Raw genomic sequence first — 26,247 nt, 5'->3', positions numbered from 1 at the left:
CGCACTTCGAAGTTCGGTTGAGGGTTGCCGAAGTTCGAGGTGCGGCAATGCATAATCAGCGTCTTAACGCCGGTGCATCTTTAACCTCAGTTGCAATGCCAGTAAGGACGTATAGGCATATTATATACTAACCTCAATGCCTTTCGAATGCACAAATCTCTTTCACGGCCTTTCTGTTCCAAGAACCACACCACACACAACACAGCTACCACCAAAGTTGATCAAAATCACCACCAATGTATCATCACTTTCATAAGGTAAGCTCAAATAAGCGAAACAAAAAAAAGTGAAGAAAATGCCACAACAGTAAAGAAAGTGATGGAATAGAAAAAGGGGTGCATGTAGGATTTATAAAAATAAGGGGGTTTGGGGTAATTAGACGTTGGAACATCGTTAAATAATCATTAAACTTTAATAAATGAAGGAAAAAATTGTAAAATAGGAGTTGAAGGATGATGTGATGTACATGGAGCAACACTCTTGTTTATATTGTGTATCAAATATTTGAGAAAGTTTTTATCAGGCCTTTCAACTAAAAAATCTAGTTATTTTTTTTATTGAAATTATTTTTGAAGTGATTTTCATTCACTTTCTTTCTCATGTTTTAAGTTTTGAAGTTAGAAGAATCCTTTGGAGACCTTTCTTTTTAAATTATCATATGGAAACCAAAACATTTCGTGAAAATTCACTCGTTGACTTCCACTTCAACAATACAGTGAAAACAGACCAAGAGTTAAACTCCCAACTTCAGAGGGGAGCTTATACAATCTGATTTTTGCATCTTAATTATCTTGAGCACTCTCCTGTCTGAATCTTAATTGTTTTTCTCAAGCAATAAAGTATGATGGTGATGATACGTATATATTATATCTTAAAATGTTAAATATAAAAACAAGTATGCTCAATACTCACTTCATAAGCTGGGTGTGGCCATTTGGGTACATCAGCTTCTGCTATATATTAGTTTCGGACTTTAATTTGCTTCACTATAACCTCCGCTTTACTTCTAGCATTCTTGGTAAACACGGCACTGGAAGCAACCACTTATGTTGTGTTTATTTGTTCGAGATGGGAAGTGAGGCATTTATTTTATTTCCCAAATTGGCTTTTGGATTATTACTCGTAGGAAATGGTAAAAATGGTTATATCAGTTCCTACTGCTTGCTTAATTGTGATTGATTTGATGTCATATCAGCTTACCAATATGATAAGATAAGAGGGAGTGTTTCCTTTTTCTGCACTATAGTGTGCATACGTTATCGGCACACACCCAATTCAGATCTCACTTCTCATTCAATTTTCCCTGCACCTCCAAGCAAAAGCTCATTCACCACCCAAATCCACTTCTCAGTCACCTTTATCTCTCTTGATATACCCCCTTAATCTTCCTAACAGATGAACAAAAGATATCCCTCAAACAATACAACCATAAATTATTTTACAACTACACCTTCTATCTAACTGTCATTCACTTGACCTCTATATAAGCACTCTCCCGCTTTCTTCCTTCCACACATCAAAACATTCTTTGCCTGCCATTACAACTTCAGCAGCAAAGCAATCACATCCTTCAATTTCCAACATGAAGATAAAGCAAACGCTCTTATTCTCAATCCTTCTAATTGCCCCCATTTTCTCAATAACCGCTTTAGCTCAGTCACCAGCTGCAGCCCCTAAATCTCCAGCAAAACCTGTTCCAGCTGCACAGGCTCCGGCACCCGCAAAGCCATTAGTCCCAGCATTGCCCCAGTCGCCCTCTTCAGGTGCGGACTCTTCTGGCAGCCAAGACATCGTGAAGATCCTGAGAAAGGCCAAGTCATTCAACACACTAATCCGGTTGCTGAAAACCACCCAAATCATCAACCAAGTGAACGCACAGCTTGTCACCTCAAAGAACGGAGGCTTAACCATCCTTGCACCAGATGATGGTGCCTTCTCAGAACTCAAAGCAGGGTACTTCAATTCCCTGGGAGACAGACAACAGAAAGCATTGATACAGTATCATGTCCTCCCCGTTTATGTGTCAAGCTCAAACTTTGACGCTCTGAGCAACCCCGTGCTGACACTGGCCAGTGACAGTCCCACAGGGTATCAGCTGAACGTGACAGCATATGGTAACAGTGTGAACATTTCAACCGGGGAGGTGAATGCCACTCTCACAGGTATTGTGTACACAGATAAGACTCTTGCAATCTATCATGTGGACAAGGTGCTCATTCCTTTGGACTTCTCTAAGCCTAAGACTATAGCTCCATCACCAGCTGTGGCCAAGGCACCTAAAGCTGATAAGGACAACTCTTCAGCGGAAGATGATGACCAGGCTCAAGCAGCCAAGGACAGCTCTGATGCGATCATTCATGGGACAACCTTGGTGTCCTTTGGAGTTGCTCTACTTGCAGCAGCTGCTACAATGTCGTGATGAAGAACACCCATTTCCATGTTTCTTCTATGTTTTTTGTCTAACACAAAAGAGTATATTTCAAAGAGAATTGCCACCAACATTCACTTTAAACAATCCATTGGTATAAATTGAAATTTATTAAAGCTATAAATCGAAAGTCACAATTTCGCAATTTTTCTCTCCAAATAAACCCCTTTCCCAATTAAGAGGCCCATTGCAAAATTAATTTTCAAAGTATACCACCTTAGTCTTTATGACAAGAACTTGGCTCTCGCAAACAAACTTGCACATGCCTTTCTTTGCGCCGGAGGTATTTTTCGCTGCTCCCCGGGACCCACTCTCCGGGAACGAGGCAAGGTTTTGTGTTACTTTGTTGCTGGTGAGCTCGTAGAGGAGAATTGTTGTTGGTTGAAATTTGGCTCTTTAGTGATCGAATTTCAACCTCCATTTTGCATTTTTTGGGATGTTTTCCCACCGAAAATTGTTGTCCGGTAACAATGTGGAGCAGTGATTGAGCGGGGCTGAAAAAGCTTGAATTTGGTTACCGAAAATTCTCAACTGGATTTTGTTATTCTTTTTTATTTTCTAATTTTCAAAAAAGAGGTGAAGAAAAAAATTAGAAAAAAAAATATAATTATCATTGTTTTTTTAATTAAAATTGGCAAATGAGTATTTATTTAATAAAAGTGGTTTATTTAAAAATAAGTTAGTGTTAGAAAATTAAAAACACTATTTTAAATTGGAAACGTAAATCAGTTGAAATTGTTTTACTATTTTAAATATATTTAGAAGTAATTTTATAAAATTGAATTAAGTTTAAAGTTTATAAAACTATAAGAAAGATGGTAAACCTTTTGTTAGTGAGTCGAAAGTCAACCAAATGAATACTCATATGAAATATACGCACGACTCCTGCTATGATTAAGAAAATTTTAGCGTATTGAAATACCATAGAAATAGAAAGGAAAGTAGTGAGCATGAAAAGGAATATAGAAAAGAGAAAGGAAACGAGTAGAAGAAATTGCCTTCTTGATCGGTATTGTTGAATTTAAAACAAAAACACTGAGGATTATAACGCGGTTTTAACGTAATATTTGGTGCATCTTGGGAAGTCTTATCACGCGGTTATAATATACATCGCAAATGAAGCTTGTTACAATAAATGGATCTTTGCACCATATATACAACTCTCGCATATCCTTTTTTCGGTCATTGGAGTATATCACTTCTGCTATTCCTTTTTTCCTTTATATATTCAAACCCTTCACAAACTCAACTTTTACGAAAGTTGGTCCTTCACACCACACCAAATCAAGTCATATTTTTCAATGGGGGCTGCTCTTGCAACTGCTAAAATATTTGGGAGACAAGCATGTCATTTCGGTGACAAGCACAGATTGGAATCCCAAAAAAAGGAACTCAGCGAGAGCAATATGTCGATTGTACATTTTGATTCTTTCTTACATCAAAAGGCAATAATTTGCAATTGTACAGAGGTCTCCGGATTGGTAAACATGGCTCTGGAAGAGGCAATGGAGGCCCTAGAAAATCCAAACATTGACATGGTTGGGGTGTATGGATCAAGCACTTTGCGTACAAACAACTTGATTGAGAAAATGTCCAGAAGAGTGAAGAGAGATAACTTGTTTGATGTAACTGTGATCGCAAGTGTCACAAAAAAGCCAGACCTGAAGAAGATTCAAGGAGAGCTTGGTAAGATGTTAGGTTTGCAATTTGGTGAGGAGACTGTGGTTGGAAGAGCTAAACTTCTGTGTGATAGGATAAGGAAAGAGAAGAGGATCCTCATCATTTTAAATGATCTATATGCTGGACTTAACTTGGATAGGGTAGGAATCCCTTTTGGAGTTCACCATAAAGGTTGCAAAATAGTCTTGTTATCGGGCTCTGCTGATGTGTTGATCAACCAAATCAAACACTGCAACTAATTATTTCTTGTGAGTCTTACTCTAAGGATAACTTAGCTTGTTTGTACAAAGATTCCTAGATAATAAAGATTAGTAAAGAAATTTAAGATAACAAATAGAAAACAATGCCTCGTTCAAGCCCCAATCCCCAGATCTTCCTCAAAACAATAACATCGTTTTCTACCCTGTACTATTTAACTGAAAGTATAATAATCCTGTCTTTTATGTTCCCTTGAAGCTCAGAAACCATTTGTGTCCAGGAAAAGTGAAGATGGAAGAAAGTATGTAATCCATAATAGAATGTTGTGGCTAATGAGCCTGGCTTTGATCTGATTTCTTACTTTTTCAACCTGGATTTTGATGATTGATTGAAACAAACGATAGTTAAAGGCTTTCAAAGTTACTGCAGCTTGCTTAATTGTGACTGATTTGATATAACATCTGTTTACCTGAATGATAACAGAGGGTACTTAATTTTCCTGCGCAAGTCTTCATCTTTCATCAGCTCACAACCAACTGAGATCTCACTTTAAATTCAGTTTTCCCTCCATTTCCAAGGGAAAGGCCAAGCAATACAGTAGCCAAATCACTTCTCAATCAACTTTATCTGCCTTGATATACCACCTTAATTTCCTAACAGATGGAGAAAAGATATCAACCATAAAATAATTTACACCCACAAATTGTCTTTCACTTGGCATCTATATAAACACCCTCCTCCATTTCACCCTTCGCACATCAAAACATTCTTTGCAATAAAAATTCCCAATTCATCTGCAATTTAGCAGCAAATCAATCTACACCCTACACCCTACAATTACCAACAAAAGATGAAGCAAACACTCTTCTTCTCACTCCTACTACTTTCCCCCTTTTTCTCTATCACCAATTTAGCTCAGTCACCAGCTGCAGCCCCTAAAGCCCCAGCGAAACCTGCAACTTCAAAACCTGCGCCTGCTACACCAGCTCCCGCCCCTGCAAAGCCGTTAGTCCCGGCATTACCCCAGTCACCCTCTTCAGGTGCTGACTCTTCTGGCAGCCAAGACATCGTGAAGATCCTGAGGAAGGCCAAGTCATTCAACACACTAATCCGGTTGCTGAAAACCACCCAAATCATCAACCAAGTGAACGCACAGCTTGTCACCTCAAAGAATGGAGGCTTAACCATCCTTGCACCAGATGATGGTGCCTTCTCAGAACTCAAAGCAGGGTACTTCAACTCCCTGGGAGACAGACAACAGAAAGCATTGATACAGTATCATGTCCTTCCCGTTTATGTGTCAAGCTCAAACTTTGACGCTCTGAGTAATCCTGTGTTGACACTGGCCAGTGACAGTCCCACAGGGTATCAGCTGAACGTGACAGCATACGGTAACAGTGTGAACATTTCAACTGGGGAGGTGAATGCCACTCTCACAGGCATTGTGTACGCAGATAAGACTCTTGCAATCTATCATGTGGACAAGGTTCTCATTCCGCTGGACTTCTCTAAGCCTAAGTCTATAGCTCCAGCTCCAGCTGTGGCCAAGGCACCTAAAGCTGATAAGGAAAACTCTTCAGCAGAAGATGATGACCAAGCTCAAGCAACCAAGGACAGCTCTGGAGCCATCATTCATGGTACAACCATGGTGTCCCTTGGGGTTGCTCTGCTCGCAGCAACTGCTACAATCTCGTTTTAATGTCAATATTATTTCCTTCATTGTTTTGTAAGGATAAAAGGAAAATCTGGCATCAAAATATATATATATATATATATATATATATATATATATATATATATATATAAAATGATATTTTACGTATACAAATCTTTTATATTCATTTGAAGCTATTTTTTATTTATTTTTCATTTTGTAAATATTCAAGAATTTATTTATTTTTATATCTATCTTATGATTATATTATCTTTATAAATGTGAATCACCTTGTTATATATATATATATTAAGCGTAAATAATTTTATTTTAGATAATTATGAGTGTTTTCAAATGCTGTTTTTATAAATATTTAAAAAGAATAAATAAATAAATAAATGTAAAATAAGTTTATAAAAACTAATTTTTTAATTATTTGAAATAATTTATCGCAAATATTATTTTGAACTTATACAATAATTGATTTTAGTTATGAAAGGCTATTTTATTTTATTTACTTCCTTTTCTTTTTAAATATGGAAAGATAAATTTGTTTAAACAAGTTCAAATTTGTCTTTTGATTGATTTTGCATAATTATTTTATTAATAAATTCACTTTACGGTTTTAGTTTCTTTTATATATTTTAATTTGTTTAAAATTTTATTTTTTAATTCTAATATGTAGAATTATATCTGTTTTAAAATATAATTTAAATTGTTTATATCATTTAACACATCTAAACTTAAATGTCATTTTAAAATATTACTTAATAAGCCAAAAAAGTTAAAAGTATTTATTTTTTTCTTAAGAATTTTATATTGACATACCAAGATAATGTTAACCATTTCGAAACCTCCTTAAAATCAATTCAATAATGTATAGTGTATTAATTTATATATGTAAATTAATGAATGAAATCTTTTAATATTTACTCAAGGAATACTATCACCATTCAGATTATTAATATCATATTCATAATAATTTTACGACCCGTAAGTATTTATATTACCATTATAAGAGATTTGTTTCTCATTATCATAATTTGTGTTAGGATAACAAGTTTTAAATTATAATCAATAACTCTATCAAATAACCATTATATATCACAATAAAGAAAAAAATTACTTTGCTATAAATACAAAGTTGTCTACATAATAATTAGATAATATTGAACATAGAGGTAATCTCAACCGTATTTTTGGGGATAAAAAATATTAGATTTTATAATAATTAAATTATAAATTATTATATAAATTAAAAATTATTTATATATAAAGTAGTTTTTGTTTTTAGTATATGAAATGGAGTGTTCACTTTTAACATATTTTTTCATTTTTTCAACTCTTTTTCTTGTTGATTATGCTCTACAATCGATGGAGTGTATTTATTAAAAATAATCTAAAGCTTAAGTTAGTATAATATTCGAATGGTTAAGCAATGTTATAATAAAATGTGTCATAAAAGTTCTAATAACTATATATTCGCTTTCTATTTATAAGCTTCTGCAATACGATGGTCACTGATTGATTTCATACTAACTGGACAATCCGTTTAATGTGACTTGATCTATCTAGACGTGCCAGTACAAAGTTTAGTGTGACTTGATTTATCTGTACAGGTACACATACAATACATTTTTAATTATTAATAAAAAATATAATTAATTTATAAATTAAAGTCTAAAGTAATCTACCATGTGAATACCAGCCATTTTTCCTGTGAATACCGGCCATTTTTCCTTGTTATATTTAGTTAAAAGCAAAATAATCTGTTTTTTATCAACTCATGTGTACTTAAAGCTCAGAAACCAGTGCTCTGTTGATGAATTTTTAAGAAGGAAGAACGTATAAAAACCTAATGCAAAGTTCATGTTAATGAACCTGGCTTCGATCTGGTTTTTGTCTCGCTGACTGCAAAGATAAATTGACTTGAGTTATGTTTAATTGTTCCGACAGGGAGAAGCGAGGCGTTTGTCAGATATTCCAACCTGGCTTTTTGATGATTAATTGAAACAAATATAGAAAAAAGAGGCTTTAACAGTTACTACTGCTAGCTTGCTTAATTGTGATTGATTTAATTTCACATCTGCTTACCCGAATGATAATAGAGGATGCTTCCTTTTTCTGCACTAGTTTGCATCTTCTATATCATCCACAACCAAGTGAGATCTCACTTCTCATTCAATTTTCCCTGCATTTCAAGCAAAAGCCAATGTCATAAGCAGCTAAATCCATTCTCAATCAACTTTATCTGCCTTGATATTCCACCTTATTATTCATAGCAGATGCTGAACAGATATCCCCACAAAAACAACCGTAAGTTATTTTACAACTCAACATTGTACCTAATTTTCATTCACTTTCCATCTATATAATCACCCTCCCCCGTTCTACCTTCCACAAATCAAACCATTCTTTGCAATAGCACCATCCAATTCATTTGCAATTTAGCACCAAAGAAATCACAGCCCTCAATTCCCAACATGAAGATAAAACAAACTCTCTTATTCTCAATTCTTCTAATTGCCCCAATTTTCTCAATCACCACATTAGCTCAGTCACCAGCGCCAGCCCCTAAGGCTCCCGCAAAACCTGCTCCCGCTGCACCGGCTCCGGCACCGGCAAAGCCATTAGTTCCGGCATTACCCCAGTCACCCTCTTCAGGTGATACTTCTGGCAGCCAAGACATCGTGAAGATCCTGAGGAAGGCCAAGTCATTCAACACTCTAATCCGATTGCTGAAAACCACCCAAATCATCAACCAAGTGAACGCACAGCTTGTCACCTCAAAGAATGGAGGCTTAACCATCCTTGCACCAGATGATGGTGCCTTCTCAGAACTCAAAGCAGGGTACTTCAATTCCCTGGGAGACAGACAACAGAAAGCATTGATACAGTATCATGTCCTCCCCGTTTATGTGTCAAGCTCAAACTTTGACGCTCTGAGCAACCCTGTGCTGACACTGGCCAGTGACAGTCCCACAGGGTATCAGCTGAACGTGACAGCATACGGTAACAGTGTGAACATTTCAACTGGGGAGGTGAATGCCACTCTCACAGGCATTGTGTACGCAGATAAGACTCTTGCAATCTATCATGTGGACAAGGTGCTCATTCCGCTGGACTTCTCTAAGCCTAAGTCTATAGCTCCAGCTCCAGCTGTGGCCAAGGCACCTAAAGCTGATAAGGAAAACTCTTCAGCAGAAGATGATGACCAAGCTCAAGCAACCAAGGACAGCTCTGGAGCCACCAGTTTTGTAAGCACTCGTGGAACAACCTTGGTGTCCTTTGGGATTGGTCTGCTTGCAGCAGCAGCTACAATGTCGTGTTGAAGAACATCAATTTCTCCAAGTTTCTAATGTGTTTTCAGGACAAACAGGCAACTTCTGTGGACTTGTGTTTATGTTGTATTGACTTGTTTATTGCTTAGGAGAAGCGTTGTTTGTGAGTTATGGGAACTCTTGTTCTGTTTTTGTTTTGTGATCAAGCGAAAAATATATGTAATTCGTTTTATTATCAAAGAAGAAAGGAATATCTGTTTGTTTTTTATTTGGTTATGTGCACCGCTGGAAAATCTTCTTCCTCTCTGTCGTCAATGAGTAGCACAACAAATTTTTTATTATTATAAAAATATATAATTTGTAAGTACATTAGAATAAGGTTTAATTCATTCTCAGATCGTTCGTGGAGATTTGCATTAATTAGGTAATCCTATTTTAAAAGTGTTCAATTTAATTTCTATTCATGTAAAATTGAGTGAATAATGTCCTTATCGTTAATTGATGTCGATGAGTTAGATTTTATGTCTTGTGACATAAGGTAGCATTTACTAATCATGTGACATAGTAACAATTCATTATGTAGAATTATTTTATTTTAAGTTTAAAATAAATTATATTTAATAAATATAGTCCTCTTAAATGAAGAGATTTCAAAGCTCATAAATGTCTTAACCATTCTAAATCCAACCATAAACAAATTCTCTGTATTTCACAATCTCATCAGATAGAGAAAAGAAAACCTAAAAATGGTTGAGTAGCCCTCTTCCGCCGACGCCCTCGCGCCCTTGTCCTCTTCCGTCGCGCCGTTGCCCCACACACCACCTCCCACCTCTCCTCCACCTCTAGAATCGCCTTCCTCTTCCTCACCCTCTCCCCTCTCTGGGAAACCTTCTTCTCACCCTCCCACACCCACCTCTTCAACATCTGCATCCATGCCTACCCCCAATCCAACCGCCTAGTGCACCTCCCATGCCTTACAGTCTTACAATGTTTTTCTGCTTATGGCTTTGGCTTCTGGGTTTATGAACTTTTAGTGTGTTTTTATTGATGAGAAAGAAGTGGAAAAAAGGAGCCAATTTTTCTTCTGTGATAATTTATCTCTCACTAGTGAATTGGTTGATTTATCTTTGCACTGGATTATTCAATTCCTTTGGTGATTTTGGCGTCTGGACATCGCTGTTGTGGTCACCAATTCTTCAAGTACGCCACATGTTTGTAAATTTGTCTCAATGGTACTATCCTCTCTCTACTACCACCCTATTCCTTACACTGTAATAACCTAATACCACACAACACCTTTCTCATTCTCTTTCTCTATCTCTTCCACCTTCAAATTCTCCTTCACTCTTTCATCTTCCACTTCCGCCACTCACCACCCTCTCCCCATCCCAACTCCTCGACCTCCTCCGCCAACACAGTGCAATGTTTCTATGCTGGTTTTGAGTCAACTCAGAAGACTCTACTTCAGGTGTTGCCCACAGTGCTTCACCGCTAACAATTTGGCGATTCCACCAAAAAATCACCGATAGATGACGCCAAAATCGTAAAACCAAACTTCATCCACAACTAATTTCTTACTATAACCCTATTTTCTCCCAATTTCGAACCAGAACGAATCCACGAAACACCCTATTTTCCCCAATTTTCTCGCACACTCAAAATTTTACCCCAAAATACCAAACTTAATCCTAATATGTTTTAATTTCATTACCTCAGCATGCCACAACGCACAAAATTTAACGACGTCAAATTTTATATAAATAGAGACTCAATTGAACACTTTCAAAATAGGAGGACCTAATTAACGTAAATCTGCACAAATAGAGACCTCCAAATCTATTAAACCTTAAAATAATGATAAGAGGAAACATTTTTATATTTATATTTGATATATATTATAAATATAAAATAATTATAAAGAAATAAATTTTTACATTTTTTAAGAAAAAATAAAAAATAAAAAAAAGATGGTGTTAAATAAATATAAAAATTTTATATATATCACAGTGTTATTTTTCAAAATTCTGTTTTATAAATTTTGACAAACAGAAAAGGTGTTATACAATGACCTTTTTACATTGTATATCCACAGAAATTAATTACTTCAGTTATACTAGATTTCTAGTCATAAATATGAGAAAAGTAATATATAAATACTTCAAATGTCATATTTTGAAACGTCGTCTTCCCAGTATTTTGTGAGGAGAAAATATCGCTGATTGAATTTAATTTAAGTTGTCTTAGTTGATTTGAGATCACAAATTATGGTCATTGTAGTGAAAAAAGAGTATTTTTTTAATCATCTATGAAAGATTTGTGGACCTGTATAAAAACTGAAGTTAAAAGTAGTTTCATAAAATTATTGTCGTGGGCACCAAAGAATACCAAGCATTTCAAAATGTTTTTATCAATTAATAGTATTGGAACAATTAAGAATTATAATATTTTTTAAGCATAACTTGTCTTTTATATTTAAAATTTGTTACTTTTTTTCTTTCTTCTTTACTTATCTATTAGTTGAATTGTCATTTTTAGGAATGTAAAAGGTGTGAAAAAGGTAAGGTTTTCACTTACACTGAGCTACTTTATGTTACATAATAATATTAAAAGTATATAAATAATAATTACAGCTTATCAGAATTAAAATTGTGCCTATTCAGATTTCTATAAGGTTCGAGGCCTAGTATCCAGTGTTTAAGAAAAAAAAACAACTTTATATATTAATAATCAATAAATACGGACAACGTCGAATTAAAAATAGGTTTTAGTAATTAATTGAAGGTGCCCTTATACACATCCTCAACAAATTCATTTCACTACAAGTGTTTAGATTAAAAATTTGAGATATTAATTATATTTATATAATTTCATAGTAAAAAAATATGGCACAGGAGATAATTGATGAGAAACATATAGAAATTTTATATCTCGGAAACTACTAGAACTGTTATTTTCTAAAATAAGTCGCTTTTGTTGACTTTTAATTTGTGTTAAGTTTTGGGATATAATAAAATGGAGAGACATATGTATTTGATACATGTATTTAATGACAAATATTAATAAATAACTTTATATTAAAGTAATTTAAACTAAACATAATTTTAATATTTAATCTCTATAAAAATTTATGAAGTTCATTCCTCACTATTAACAAGATACATTAAATTTCCTTTTTAGCGATCACAAAATAGTATAAATTTCATTTTCTACCGGTCAAAATATGTTAACTTTTAAAAAAAAAAATACTCATATTTATACACTCATTTAACATATTATTATATGCTTTCAATTATAAAAAAAAAGAGAGTCAAATTAATGAAAATGTCTAAAGGATACATTGTTTTTTTATTGCATATTTTAATATAAAAAAATATTTTGACACAATTTTTTTTATAATATTTTTATTTTCTCATTGATTAATTATTTATTTATTATTATACTGATAAAATAATAACAAAATATTGTAAAAAAGTTTGTATTAACATATTATTATCATACTTTTATTTATAGTTAGACAAATAATATGATATAATTTTATTTTCTTAAGAAAATATTTTAACATAATTTTTAATAATATTTTAATACATGTATCATTTTTTTACTGATTTATTATTTATTTATTATTGTAATAACATATTTTAAATTCAATGAAAAACTAACACATATACTAAGTAAAAATAATGTAAAAAAAAATGTTAATACATGATTACTCTATCCTTAATGAATAAACACTTAACTTTGTTATAAAAAGGACAAAAAAAACTTAAAAAGTGGTGGATGTAAGACATGGAGGAGGGTAGACAGTATACCATGTTTTATGAGCTGTGATAGAATAGGAGGTGCATGGTTAAGTCTTGATGACTCCACCCTCACCTGAATCTCCCTGAGACAACGCCACTTTAGATTGCTACCATATTAGGTTTTTGTTCCTCCTACTTGATGGAACTTCTTAACCAATATCTACACATTGTCCCCATGCATCCAATGATGTGATCATCACACTCTGATGCACCACCTTTCCCTCACAACCAACCAGATTTCTTCTGTATATCTTTCCAGCTAAACATTCAACCAAACAATCATTCATCATTCCACCATTATCACACTCTGATGCACCACCTTTCCTCCAAAATAAAAACCCAACCTCTTCTCCCATTCTCTCACACCCCAATAACTCCAAAGCTTTATATACTACTCTAAAAAACAAAACTCTATCATTCACCCAAAGAGAAACAGACAACCTACAAATGAGGATCATGCAAGAATCTCAATCTTTCATTATACCAACCACAATTCTACTTCTAGCACTGTTTTACACCACTTCAGCCCAACTCTCACCAATTCAACCCCCTTCAACACCATCACCACCGTTACCCCAGCCCTCGCCGCCCTCTCCGGCAACAGCACCGGCACCGGGATTCAACACTGTCCCTCTTGTCCCGGTGACCCCAAGTGGGGCCCCTACACCCACGATCATCCCCAAAGGCCCCACCATTGACATAGTCCAAATCCTAAGAAAAGCCAAAAGGTTCTCCGTTCTCACTCGCCTCTTGAAAACCACCCAACTCATCAACCAACTCAACTCACAGCTCGTAACTTCAAGCTCGGGAGGGTTAACCCTCTTTGCACCGGAAGACAGTGCCTTCTCCAAACTCAAAGCAGGCTTCCTCAACTCTCTTACCGACAGACAGAAGGTGGAGCTTTTGCAGTTCCACACTCTCTCTTCCTTCATTGCCATCTCAAACTTCGATACTCTTACCAACCCGGTTCAAACTCAAGCCGGTGACGACCCCCAGAGGCTGCAACTCAACGTCACCACTTTTGGAGGTAGCCAGGTCAGCATGGCCACCGGCGCCGTCAACGCCTCCGTCACCGGAACCGTTTACTCCGACAACAAGTTGGCGATATACCAGGTGGACAAGGTGCTTCTCCCTCTCGATCTCGTGCTACCCAGCAAGGCGCCAGCTCCAGCGCCGTCGTTGGCGAAAAAAGGGTTGCCGAAGGCTGATAAAGGAAATTCCACAGCGGCGGATGATAGTAGCACCGCCAGCGATGATGGCAGCGACGGGAAGGCTTTGCCCGCGGGTGTTTCCGCTGGTTGTTCGATGAAATGGGTGAATAAGGTTGTTGTTGTTGGAGTGGTGGGTTTGGTGAGTGGAGTTATGATCTGAGGTAAGTGTGGATGGAATGATATGAGGGATTGGAACTTTTTGTTGTGCATTTGTGAGTGATATGTATGCTTTGGTGCTTGGGGTTCTGGTTTATGGGTATAGTGTAGGGTGAAAATGTATGCATGCATGCATGCCATGATGGGTTTTTCTTACTTCTTTTGTTTTTGTAAGTTGTTTCTTACTTCTGGTAATTGATCCATTTCTGGCTTTGCATAAAATGAGATGATTTCGAGGGATGTGAAGACAAATTGTGTTATTGTTAGTTATGCTTTGTTTAAGTTGGGGGAGATGGAGGATGCGATAGAGATGTCCGAAGACATTATCACAGTATTTTCTTCATTTTATTCTTAATCGAATTGACAGTGCAATGCCATAAGATGTTCAATGATTCAAATCACAGATATTCCTATTTCATGCTATATAATGTCATATAAATTCCTATTCCATGATATATATATTTCTTGAAAATCTACGAATGTATTCCTAGTATTCACATATCACATAACAAATAGTAATAATAGTAATAATACATATACTTTTATTTAAATAAGTATAAATTTTGAAACTAATATAAGTATTAAATTTTAATCCATTAATATAATAAAATTTCTAAAAGTGTTTTCAGTTATAAATATTGTAAAAATACATTCGTATGTTATTTTTTTACAATAATAAAATGAAATTATTATTATTATTTAATATAAATTTTTTTATAATTTGTATTTATTTTTAACCTAATTTGTATAATTGAAAAAATACTTAAGTTTAAAATATCATAAATTAAAAAAAATTAATAAATTTAAAAAACTATCTTTAAAAAATTGATAAAATAATTATTTTAATTAAAAGATATTTAAAGAATAAAATTGAAAAATAAGGAGACAAGAATTTAGATGTAGATATAAATAAATAAATATAAAAAATATATGAGAGGAAAAGGATTAACTTTAAAAATTAGAAGGACTAACTCAAAAAACAAAAAATATATGTATATTTATTTTTTATTTTTGAATGGTGTTTCCTTATAAGAAGTGAATCACGGAGAAATTGCGTTAACGGCTGACACTTTACTGAATCACTCACTCGTGTTTAACTCACCGTTTGTTTTCTCACTTAATCATAGCGCTTTCAGTAAGGCAGGTCTATGGGAGGGTTCGAGCAGGTTCGGGTGTAGTGCTCAACAACTTGGATTTTGTCTAACTGATGTTAAACTGGTAAGTATACTTTGATTTGGAACTGTTGTTTCTTTTGACCCTATGATAAAGAATATGTTCTCCATGCCCTGTAGCAAGACTTGGAAGATCCAAAGGAAACACATGAGGAGATGCCTTCTAACTTCACGTGTGCTACGTATGATATTCCTGAAGAAGCACTTAAATGTGTTAGGCACATGGTATGTATCGGTAACTTTCTTCTTAAGAATTATAACGAAGCTCTTGTTTGATCTTTTTGGTTTGGAATGGTGTTCCCCTCCCAGAACTGAATCACAGAGGAATCTATGGACAAAAAGATTAGATTGAGTAAAGATTAGAAGTAAGAGTGTGTCAGCAATTGCATTAACGGCTGACACCTCATTGAATTACTCACTTGTTTTTAACTCACCGTTTGTTTTCTCAATTAATCATAGCACTTTCAGTAAGGCAGTCTATGGGAGGTTGCGAACAGGTTCAGGTGTAGTCCTGAGCAACTTGGATTTTGTCTAACTGATGTTAAACCGGTAAGTATGCTTTGATTTGGAACTACTGTTTGTTTTGAACCTATGCTAAAGATTTTCTTCTCCATGCCCTGTAGCAAGACTTAGAAGATCCAAAGGAAACACCTAAGGAGATGGCTTCTAACTTCACGTGTGTTATGTATGATACTCCTGAAGAAGTACTTAAATGTGCCAAGCACATGCTATGTATCGGTAACTTTGTTCTTAAGCATTATAAGGGAGCTCTTGTTTGATCTTTTTGGTCTTGAATGGTGTTCCCTTCCCAAAAGTGAATCACGAACACTACAAAAGAAGCGCATATTACCTAAGGTTTATTATCGACGGTCTTTAGGCCTTCGGCAATATATTGGTGAAATTAAATATCAAGGGCTTTTGCCCTTCGGTAATGCCTGTGATGCCTCATCATATGCGAACCACATCTTCATCCAACCATTCTCTCAAGAGATCCACCCGCACACATACCTTTTTCTCTTGGACCTCCGCTCGTCTCCGATCCATATTTTGAGCTCCTCCGCCTCAAATCTTCATCCGCTAGCCACAGTTAGTATCTAGATCTTCATTCTACCGTACATTTCTCCCTTACCTCAACCTAATCCACCATTTTCATCGATTAAACCTATCCTTATCGTTCTATCTTCACTTTTTCCCGATTAAAACTTCTTTTCGTTCCATTCCATCGATTCAATCGTGGAATCCTTTCTCTCACCGATCAAAATGTCCCAAATCCCCAACCCTAGAATCTACACTGATCAAACCACTCAATCTAGGGTTTGCCTCCGTTGTTCGTCATTCGTTGTTCTTGTTCTTTGATTAGCTCGATCTGTGCTAGTTTCCATGGTTCCTCGTCTATTCGCCTCGACCTAGAGCTATCAAGTGGTATTCAAATCCTAGGTTAGGCGCGTATGCACAGAGCTAAGTATTTTCTTTGCCTTTCCATGTTGTCTTCGATTAATTGTCTTGATATGTTTTGGTCTTGTATTGAAACTTTAGCACATGGATTGAAAAATACAATTTTTTTTCTTCTTATTATTGTCAATACCCTGTATGAACTGTTTGTTGTGCTCATGTGAAAAGAATTATTTTAGTGCAGCTTCTCATCTTGGTTTCTTTATTTTTCTTGTGTTTTGGCCAATGAATTTCCTGTATGAACTAAAAAGAAAATTGTTGGCTTTATTTTCTTCTTTCAAACATGATTTTTGTGCTAAAGTTTGTAAGAAAAAAATGTTTTAATATCTTTGATTTGGAAAATTCTTCTGAATTTTGAACTGGTTCATATCTTTCGATGGCGAGATGCTTATTATGGATTATGGTTCCCACTGCACTGCAATAATCATTAGTATAAATCATATCTCATTGTTCATTTTACATTTGTTTTGTTGACAACTTACATCCAATTTGTTGTGTCTAATAGAACTAATTCTAGATGGACAGAACGTGAGGTAGTCGGAACTTCTAAGTTGAACGTGCAAAGAAGCAGTAGTGGAACTTAGAGCAATCAGAATTAAGAGATCTTATCTTACTGGACTTGAGGTAGGGGAACTAACCTCTCTTTATATTGTATGAGTACCTTCATGTAGTTGTTGTTGTATGGGATGCATCATTTCTGGTTTACACCTTGTTGTATCTTGTATACTCGGTTAATGCAATATTGTGAAAGCTTGTTTGTCGTACGATGAACTTGTTGTTGACTCGTGATATATGGAATAAACTTGTGCTTGGCTGCCATGATTAATTTAAATTGCATGACCTTGATGGAGTGAGGAAGTGGTTGATGCATAATATTTCTTTGAGTCTGGACATACTGAATGCCTAAACAAAGAATAAATGAAATAAAGGGGAGATAACCTTTTGTTTTAGGATCCACTAATATTATGACAGGATTGCCTATACCGTCTTGTAATTTTGATACCTTGTTTTAGATCATGCCATCATTCATGGTTCTTTTCATTTTTTATATTTTTATGATATGACTTATTGCCATAAACGTTTTAGTACATGTTTGGAATTGTGAACATGTTTTACATAAATAATTGTAGATTTGATTTCCTTTTTTAATTTTCTTTCACTTTATATCAATTTTTTAAAAGAAAATGTTGCAGCTTTATTTCCACATAAACCACCGAAAGTATCTTGTTCCACTCAATGTTTTATTTTATACCAACTTACCTTATCTTTGATGTCCCACCGAATACATGCTTCATTAACTATTTTGAATTGCACTTAGATGTAATAGTAATCCACTTGTAAGATAATCACCAAAAGAATCTTAGAAATATGTTTAGCCTTTTCTATATTTTATTATAGAAAGTTGGACACTCCCGTATACCTATTCTTTGGTCAGACCTTATTAGTTGTATCTTTATGCCTATACACTTGAAGTATAGGTCTGAACCGTGACCAAGTTTGCTTCAAATATCTAATTTAGTTATAGTAAGGGACTAAGTTATATATTATCTTAAGGTTATTTTATTTCTTTTCATTTTAATTCTGAAATTGCAGAGTTGGTGGTTTAGTTAAGTCAAATTGATGTATAAATTGTTGTGTAAGCTTTAAAATTTGTAAATTCAGTTTATTTTGTGATTTCTGTCATTCACATGAACCAAATAATGTCAAATTGACTTATTAAATGTCAAATTGACGTATTAGGTTCTGTTTGCGTGCCAACTGTTCTAAATAGCTTGTTTCTTGCTTGTCTTGTTGAATGTTCTGGTTTTGTCTCCAATGCATGTGAAATCTACTCTGCCAATCTTTAATTGAAGTTTTTAATTTCTTATTACATCTGGTCTAGAGTTTCATTGAGTATATTACCAATGTGTTTTATATGTTAAATAAAACATGTCTCTTTCTTCTGTATAGGTTGAAGCAATTAAGAATATATCACAGTATGTGACTCAACTTAGGAGGGTTGGAAAGGGTCACGGTATGTTTTGCTACTATTACTTCTCAAATTGGTTGAAAAAATATACCTTTGATGTACATTTCCAGCAATATGGTAATTTTCTCCCAATACCTATGACTTCTACTTACATTTATACTTTATGGCTTGTAGGTGTATGGCACTTTGATCAAAGTCTATTTCGTTATGCCGCTTGAATTTGGATAGTCTTTATTATTAGTTCTCGTGTAGAATTTAAATGTTTTTCCTCTATACTGAGGTGTAAGAACTTGTAGTGTTGTAGTGTTGTGGCAACAAGTATCTTATGTAAAAGACTACAAACATATTATGCAATATCATTTTATATCTCCTTTTCAACTGTCCTTTTCCAGTAGAAATATCGAAATATCAGTGGTTAGTTTGACTTGATGTCATGAAAAATTCCATAATCTAAACTAATGGAATGAAACTGCTATTCGGTTCGGTAATTACCAAAGGCCTTCGGTATCGAAGGCCTTTGTCCTTTGGTTATTACCTATCGGTACCGAAGGGCAAAGGCCATCTGTAATGGTTAGCAACAAACGATTTACCGATGGCCTATAGACTGTCGGTAATCCATCGATAATAGGCATTGTCGACGATTTTATGCTGTTTTCGACGGACTCGGGTCGTCTGTAATGCCCTCTTTTTTGGTAGGAATCTATGGACAAAAATATTAGATTGAGTAAATCATAGAAGTAAGAGTGTATCAGCAGTTGTGTTGACGACTGACACCTCACTGACTCACTCTCGCTCATTATTAAATCACCATTTGGTTTCTCAATTAATTATACCTCTTTTAGAAAGGAAGGTTTATGAGAGGTTATGAGCAAGTTCAGGTGTTGTCCTGAGCAACTTTGATTTTGTCTAACTGATGTTAAAGTGGTAAGTATGCTCTGATTTGGAACTGCTGTTTGTTTTCACCCTATGCTAAAGATTTTTTTCTCCATGTCCTGTAGCAAGAGTTGGAAGATCCAAAGGAAACACTTGAGGACATAACTTCTAACTTCACGTGTGTTATGTATGATACTCCTGAAGAAGTACTTATATGTGCCAAGCACATGGTAGGAATCGGTAACTTCGTTCTTAAGCATTATAAGGGAGCTCTTGTTTGATCTTTTTTGTCTTGAATGATGTTCCCTTCCCAAAAGTGAATCACGGAGGAAGTACTAAAATGTGCCAGACACATGGTATTTATTGGTAACTTTGTTCTTAAGCATTATAAGGGAGCTCTTGTTTAAGCTTTTTGGTATTGAATGGTGTTCCCTTCCAAGAAGTGAATCATGGAGCAATCTATGGACAAAAAGATTAAATTGAATAAAGCATAAAACTAAGAATGTGTCAGTAACTGCGTTAACGACCGACACCTGATTGACTCACTCACTTGTTTTTAACTCACCGTTTGTTTTCTAATTTAATCATAACACTTTCCGTAAGACATGTTTATGGGAGGTTGCATGCAGGTTCGGGTGTAGACCTGAGCAACTTGAATTTTGTCTAATTGATGTTAAGCCGGTAAGTATACTTTTATTTGAAACTACTGTTTGTTTTGACCTTATGCTAAAGATTTTGTTCTCCATGTCTTATAGCAAGACTTGGAAGATCCAAAGGAAACACTTAAGGAGATGGCTTCTAACTTCACGTGTGTTATGTATGATGCTCCTGAAGAAGTACTTAAATGTGCCAAGCACATGGTATGAATCGGTAACTTTGTTCTTAAGCATTATAAGGGAGCTCTTGTTTGATCTTATTAGTCATGAACGATGTTCCCTTCCCAGAAGTGAATCACGGAGGAATCTATGGACAAAAATATTATATTGAGCAAAGCATAGAAGTAAAAGTGTGTCAACAATTGCGTTAACGGTTGACACCTCATTGACTCACTCACTTGTTTTTAGCTCACTGTTTGTTTTCTCAGTTAATCGTAGCACTTTCAGTAAGGCAGGTCTATGGGAGGTTATGAGCAGGTTCAGGTGTAGTTTTGAGCAATTTGGATTTTCTCTAACTGATGTTAAACCCTTAAGTATGCTTTGATTTGGAACTGTTGTTTGTTTTGACCCTATGTTAAAGATTTTTTTCTCTATGACCTGTAGCAAGAGTTGGAAGTTCCAAAGGAAACACCTGTGGAGATGGCTTCTAACGTCACGTATGTTATGTATGATACTCCTAAAGAAGTACTTAAATGTGACAGGCACATGGTATGTATCGGTAACTTTGTTCGTAAGCATTATAAGGGGACTCTTGTTTTAGCTTTTTGGTATGGATTGGTGTTCCCTTTCAAGAAGTGAAATTGAGGAATCTATGGAGTAAAAGATTACACTGAGTAAAGCATAGAAGTAAGAGTGTGTTAGTAACTGCGTTAACAGCTGACACCTCACTGACTCAGTCACTCATTTTTAACTCAGCATTTGTTTTCAAAGTTAATCATAGCACTTTCAGTAAGGCAAGTCTATGAGAGGTTGCGAGCAGGTTCAGGTGTAGTGCTGAGCAACTTGGATTTTGTCTAACTGATGTTAAACCGGTAAGTATGCTTTGATTTGGAATTGTTGTTTGTTTTGACCCTATGCTAAAGATTTTCTTCTCCATGGCCTGTAGTAAGACTTGGAAAATCCAAAGGAAACACCTGAGGAGATGGCTTCTAACTTCACGTGTGCTATGTATGATTCTCCTGAAAAAGTAGTTAAATGTTTCAGGTGCATGGTATGTATCAGTAATTTTGTTCCTAAGGATTATAAGGGAGTTTGATATTTTTGGTCTTCAATGGTGTTCCCTTCATGAAAGTGAATCACGGAGGAATCTATGGATAAAAATATTAGATTAAGTAAAGCATAGAAGTAAGAGTGTGTCAGCAACTACGTTAACGGCTGACACCTCACTGACTCACTCAATCGTTTTTAACTCACCCTTTGTTTTCTCAGTTAATCATAGCACTTTCAGTAAGGCAGGTCTGTGGGAGGTTGCGTGCAGGTTCGGGTGTAGACCTGAGCAACTTGGATTTTGTGTAATTAATGTTAAACCGATAAGTATGCTTTGATTTGGAACTGTTGTTTGTTTTGACCCTATGCTAAAGATTTTGTTCTCCATGCTCTATAGCAAGGGTTGGAAGATCCAAAGGAAACAGCTGAGGATGGCTTCTAACTTCATGTATGCTATGTATGATACTCCTAAAGAAGTACTTAAATGTGTCAGGCACATGGTATGTATCAGTAACTTTGTTGTTTAGCATTATAAGGGAACTCTTGTTTGATCTTTTTTGCCTCGAATGGTGTTCTTTCACAAATGTGAATCACGGAGGAATCTGTGGACAAAAAGATTAGAATAGTAAAGCATAGAAGCAAGTGTGTGTCAGAAACTGCCTTAACGACTGACACTTTCTTCCTCATCTCCTTCAGTATCAACCTCTTCATTCTCGTCACTATCATCATCTAAGCTCTGAATATTTAGCTTCCCTTTGATAGCAGCAATGTCCTTATTGATCTTTTCAAACTGAGATTTACTGAGGATTGAGAGAGAGAGTTCATCTGCCTGATCCTGTATTTTTCAAACTTTGATTTAGGCTTGAAAGAGGCAGATGACGATCCAGCCTATGCTTTTTCTTCATCATTCAGATTTTCGTCTTTAAATGTCCATCCATCTAGTCCATGTTGAAGACCCATGTGATGTAGGGCCGTTTTGTCAATGATGTTCTTCTTACCATAGGTTTGACATGACTCTTCCACACAATCTACTTGAAAGTGAAGAAGTACCTTAGAGATAAAATTATTAGCACACTCAATCAAAAAACCAAAACCTAACATGTGCAACCCAACACAACACCCACAATCCAACCAAGAACCACAATCTATAAAAACCCTAAACAAAAATAAACAATATATTCTGAGAGAAGAAAAAGGATTCAAAACAACTCACAATGTTAAGCTTCTAACTTGACTTCGATGGCTTTCGTGCCTCAATAAAGGATGACAACGGAGACTCGCTGCTTTCACATTTCCATTTCACGCATGATAGAGGCACACATGAGAGCACATGTGAAAGATATAGATCAAAGATTCTGAGGCAAGAAACCAACTCAAAATATTTCATTCCACTTTCTCTTTTTCTTTCCAATTTTACCCCTAAGGAATAAAACCAACAATAGGATCTACGATGTGTCATATAAATGTCAAATCCAATATTCGTGTTAAAGTAACATTATTCATATATATATATATATATATATATATATATATATATATATATATATATATATATATATATATATGTGTGTGTGTGTGTGTGTGTGTGTATACATGTATATATGTATATATGTGTATATATACATGTATATATGTATATATACATATATACATATATACATGTATATACATATATACATATATGTATATATATACATATATACATATATATACATATATGTATATATATAAAAAAGAAGAGTAATGGTATCATGATACACTTTTACATTCATTTGATATAGAGTATAAGGATAAAATAATTATAAAAGTGTAAACTTTTTTATTTTTTCAACAAAGAAAAGAGTAAAAGATAAAAAGGAGTAATGTCAAATGAATGTAAAAATTTATGTGTGTTAAAGAATATTTTTTATATAAGGAAAGGTTCTCTGCATATTTTGTGCATATTTTTGCTTTAGATGATGATTTTTCTAGAAGAGGTCGACGATATAACATATCGTATGATTAATGATAAACAAAGTACATTGGCTTGTTTTATACGTATATTCTTATTAAGCACCGGGAAATATTGAGTAAAATGTTTTTTCATTGCGACAGATATGTTTTAAGTTTCTTATCCTATTATCTGTCTATGAATAAATGTGTAAATTTTTCATTTTACAAAAATAAATTCTCTCTTTTATAGGAAGATAAAAATTTCTTTGTAAGTGGGACCTCTACTTTTTAACTCTTTTTCCTTCCTTTCCCTACATATTAAACTTAAGACGAGATAGAAAATTAATTTAATTTTCCCTTTTATCATTTTTGTATAAATAATGGGAATTAAAAAAAAAGTACAATGTTGTTTCGGGTGAAAAGATACATGTAGAAGACCAGAGTGAAGATTAGGCACTAATGAAAGCAAACAAAATGGGGTGTAAACAGGAAGCTACAAAAGCAACAGTCATAGCCCATAGATTATATAATAACACCAAGTTCACATGATACAGGGTATGATACTTTTTTTTTAGGATTTCGATTCGATACTTAGACAGCATTTTTACGGTTCGTTTGAGCCAGCAAATTAAATGCTTTTCAATTTAATTAATAATGTTCTTCAAATACGTACTGTAAGAACAAATTAAAATGGCAAAAATCTTTTATTCATTCAATTATTGTATTATGTTGAATATAAAAATTTAGTAGGATTATTTTAAGAAGGTTATAAAAATTTTCCACAACTTAACATGATTTGAAATGATTACAATAAGTTTTTTAAAGTTAATAATAATGAAAGTTTTAATATTTTTTAAAGAAATTTAAGACCAATACAAATTATTATTAATTTTTTCTTATTCTAACTTTTCTCTTTTATTCAAATTTTCTTCTAACCTTTTCTCTTAATATTCAAAATTTTTCACTTTTCTTTCATATTTCCAAATTAAGGATTTCTGATTTTGAGTCACCCTTTTCATATTGTGATTCATATTTACGTTTCTGATTTTGTCCCATAGTGTTTTGCATTCATTTTTAAGCTTTTTGCGTCATTCCCAAATCAAGCATTCATCCCTAACTATTGTATTATAGGTTCATCGTTTTCCATCATTGGTAGTTGTGGTCATAGTTACACGTACTAAGTTCTTTCTAGAGTTTATCATCATTCTCGGTTCAACGGCGATGGTTGGCTAGGGTTTAGCTGCGGCTAGGGTTCTAGTGAGTTCATCAACCTAAGCGTTTAGAACTAAGATTTACTAAGTTTTTGTTTCTGGAAAAAACTATTTTCTTTTGAATTCACTGTTACCTATTTATCACTATGGATTTTGGTCCTAATGTCATACTTGTCCCACTTTAAACCCTTATTTTATGCTCAATTCAAACTCTTATTGCACTTCTTTTCCATTACATCGTATTATTATTGGAACTAAATATTTGTATAAATAACAATGTCACATGGTAATAACAATGTGTCTTATATTGAATTTGTTTCATATTTTTTTTAAATGGAATAAATTAAATTTTTATATAAGTATTATGTTGATATATATATATATATATATAATATATATATATATATATATATATATATATATATATATATATATATATATATCTTTTTCTTCATGTGAAAATAATTATTTTTAAATTTTATTTTCTTTATTTTTTTATTACAACAATAATTATAATAATTTCTTTTAATATTTTATTATTATAAAATATATTAATTTTAATTAAAATATTTAATAAAAAAATTACATTTTAATTAAATATTATTATAACATTTATATAAAAAATTCAATTTAATCTTTAATTTTTTCCGTTTTAATAAAATGAAACTGAATTGAATAATATTAACAAATATACCAAAGAATATAAAATACTGACATTTATCACTACATTGAAACTTGAATTGACACACATGAACAATTTTTTAAGTTTAAAAAGTAAAAAATATATATAAAAAAACTCACAAACTGAGACACAATCTATAACGTTCAATGTTCATTTAAAAGATATTAGAAAAATCACAAAATCGAATAAAATTATTGAAAACTATAACCAAATTAAAAAGGTTTAAACCCTCTTTTGGTCCTCATTTTGTATGAAAAATCTCGGTTCGGTCATCATTTTTTTATCTGTCTCAATTGGGTCATACTTTTTGTAAAAATGAACACATTTTATCCTAACCGTTAACTTGTCTCAAACGGCGTTAAATTAAGACCATCAAGAAGAGCTTCAACTTAATGTTTCCAGGTGAGGTAATTTGAGGATAGAAGCTTGGTGACACTGCTGAGAGTGATGCAAGTGAAGGGTTTTGATGGCTCATGAGGGTTGTTAATAGATGAAGGCTGATACCATATAGAAAAGTATTTTGAATGAATTAATTCTATCATTGGATTACAGTAGTATAAATATACAAATTGATAACATAATTGGAAAATGTTAAAGAGAATAAACTCCACCAATTTAATATCAATTATTATAATATCAATTATAATAATTGATATTTAACACTAACAACTAAACTAAATAAAGGT

General features: G+C 33.9%; 4 pseudogenes; all 4 read left to right on the top strand.

Annotated features, from left to right (window-relative positions):
* Positions 1-798: 798 nt before the first annotated feature.
* LOC148205633 (fasciclin-like arabinogalactan protein 11 pseudogene) lies at positions 799-2,887 on the top strand (annotated as a pseudogene).
* Positions 2,888-5,081: 2,194 nt separating this feature from the next.
* LOC124821274 (fasciclin-like arabinogalactan protein 11 pseudogene) lies at positions 5,082-6,045 on the top strand (annotated as a pseudogene).
* Positions 6,046-8,355: 2,310 nt separating this feature from the next.
* On the top strand, positions 8,356-9,507 carry LOC148205632 (fasciclin-like arabinogalactan protein 11 pseudogene; annotated as a pseudogene).
* A 3,850-nt stretch (positions 9,508-13,357) lies between these two features.
* On the top strand, positions 13,358-14,825 carry LOC148205631 (fasciclin-like arabinogalactan protein 11 pseudogene; annotated as a pseudogene).
* The last annotated feature ends 11,422 nt before the right edge of the window (positions 14,826-26,247 follow it).

Source organism: Vigna umbellata, chromosome 1 (assembly GCF_029865625.1).
Source record: "Vigna umbellata cultivar VRB3 chromosome 1, Vumbellata_1.0, whole genome shotgun sequence".
NCBI lineage: Eukaryota > Viridiplantae > Streptophyta > Magnoliopsida > Fabales > Fabaceae > Vigna > Vigna umbellata.
Note: the sequence above shows the minus strand (reverse complement) of the source record. Positions and strands in the feature narration are given on the sequence as shown.